Here is a 2,416-nt window from a genome sequence, read left to right as displayed (position 1 = left end):
CTGCTGCACTGAACACAAGTTTAAATAAGGCACAGAGAGTAGCTGTGGGTACGTCTGAATTATGACAGAAAAACAGCATTAAACAGGATCCCAACACAAACTGTGTAAAGAACAACACAACTGAGTCACAAAGTCCACGTGTGAGCACCAGGAACAAATCTACACCAACCAAAACACGATCTCATCCCCATGTGTGTCAGATGCCCTCCCCATGTGTGTCAGATGCCCTCCCCGTGTGTGTCAGATGCCCTCCCCGTGTGTGTCAGATGCCCTCCCCATGTGTGTCAGATGCCCTCCCCATGTGTGTCAGATGCCCTCCCCATGTGTGTCAGATGCCCTCCCCATGTGTGTCAGATGCCCTCCCCATGTGTGTCAGATGCCCTCCCTGTCTTGCTTCAGTCTTTTTGTCAGTTCTTGTGGACGCATTTAAAATGTGAACTTTGAACAGAATCATATTTTTAAAACATAAACCTAAATCTAAGCACAATTTTTCCCCAAACTACATTACCACAATGAAATAATTATTCCCAAATATTCTAGAATAAAAGGAGAATGAAACGATGTGTATCATGAGGCTGTAATCATCACCAAATCTGTATTTGTCCATTGAAATAAACACAAGCAAAAGAGAAGCAGTAAGTCTGAAACCATGAGCACTTTGAAGAAGACATTTGAATATTTACTTTTTGTTCATTTAGTAGATTTTGGTTTTCGATAAACACAAAACTGAATCTTTTTGAGATTCTTTTATAATGTTGTTTCCTCTTCACAAACACACCTGTAGGTGTGTTTTGTTTCATTCACACATGTTTGTCTTTATTATTAGTCTGTCTACATCTACAAAGCTTAAAATGCTCTGTTCCACCTTGTGATGTCATGAAGTGGGAGTTTTCAAGTTAACAGCTCTTTTTAAGTTTCGTTCAGTAGAGATTGACAAGCACCGAAATGATCTGAATGATGTGAAGGTGTGTGGAGTTTAAAAAACACAGTGGACCACTTCCTGTATTACCACATGATGACATCACGAGGTGGAACAAAGAGATTTCTGTTTGAGGGAAGAGCTCAGTCTAAATACGCAGGGACTGTGTGGGAAATGTTTGTGATGAGGAAACGACATTATAACCAAGATCAGAAAACTGTCCTTTAAATCTCATTTAATTTTCTTTTTTTTTTTTTATTTGAGACAGGGACAGCGCACAATTTTTACAGTACAATTTGTGCAGCATAAATGTCACTTACTGCCTCAATTTAATCTTTAAACACTCGTTTTTGGCCAGTATAGACTTTTTTTTATTATAATAATACAATGAGCTACAAAGTCTAATTTTGGTTATGCCAATATTGTTCACTTTTTTAATCTGCATTGAAAGAACAGTAATATATATTTTTTCATTTCAATATAAAATCATTATTCTTAAAAACACTGCATGTTACACTCGTGGGGTAATGTTAACAAAGGCAAACTTCATTAAAAATCAAAGTCCTGTAAAATGTGTTTTTATGTATTATTTTTGAAAGCTTAGAACATTTAATATCATTTGGTGTTGGGTCTTTTTAACAGTCAGTAAAATCAGATGTTTGACTTTAGAGGAAGAAATGACACTTCTTTATTATTATTATTAAATTGCAGTTAATAAAATAAAAAATAAAAATTTAAATTAAATAAAATTGTTTATGCTCATGAAATAAATACTGTAAAACGTGAATTTTGTTTTTGTAAATGTAAAAATAAAATACATTTTGAAGTAGGTGTGGTACTTTTTGTCTTATCTCTAATTGAACAGCGCTCACGCACCTGGAAGTTCCCGGATGTCCGTGAAGCCCGTGGAGCTGTCAGAATCTCCCGCGTGGACTCCGCTCCTCTCCAACACTCTTCAGTTCTCCTCAGAAACACAACAAACTGTGCCAAAGTGGATCCACACCTCTCCAAACGCGTGCCACATGTCTCCAAAGCGCCTTTACGCACGGGGACGCACTGACACACGCGCGCGTAACGTGTTTTTTTTAGTCCAGGTCAGCCCGGCTTTAGTCCTGTTTGGTCACGGCTGTGCGCTCACGGTCCATCCCAGCCTCGTTTCGCTTTTGAGAGTTGCTTTTGAGATTTGCTGAAGCCACGCCCCTTACGAGGAGGGACGCGAATCTGGCGAATCATGCGTAAAGTCAAACCAGCTCCAAACGCCAAAGTACTGCTCTGTATCCACGGCGCGCGCCACTCTTCCTCTTTTTTCTTTCTTTTTATTTATTTATTTATTTTTTTTATTTTTTTTTTTGAAAGGAAATAGTTAAAACGTTTAAGCTAATTAAAGTTTAAGCTCATTTGAGTCGTTGCTTCGATTTTTGGTGAATCATTAACCGATAAAAGCAGTAAAAACAGAGGCGCGTGTCAAGTGCACGGAGACCCGCTGCGGAGAGAAAA

At 38.4% G+C, this 2,416-nt stretch overlaps 1 protein-coding gene across 1 annotated transcript in view; it reads right to left on the bottom strand.

Annotated features, from left to right (window-relative positions):
- The window catches only part of LOC110153424 (estrogen receptor beta-like), a 116,140-nt gene extending 114,191 nt beyond the window's left edge, over positions 1 to 1,949 (bottom strand). The window contains 1 exon segment of the mRNA XM_055157098.1: positions 1,796 to 1,949. The gene's annotated coding sequence lies outside the window, so the exon portion shown is untranslated.
- Positions 1,950 to 2,416: the final 467 nt, after the last annotated feature.

The sequence above is a fragment of the Boleophthalmus pectinirostris genome, unplaced genomic scaffold, assembly GCF_026225935.1.
Source record: "Boleophthalmus pectinirostris isolate CB_2022bp ecotype Guang Dong unplaced genomic scaffold, ASM2622593v1 HiC_scaffold_10, whole genome shotgun sequence".
Classification (NCBI taxonomy): Eukaryota; Metazoa; Chordata; class Actinopteri; order Gobiiformes; family Gobiidae; genus Boleophthalmus; species Boleophthalmus pectinirostris.
This window is presented reverse-complemented; position numbering and strand designations above follow the sequence as displayed.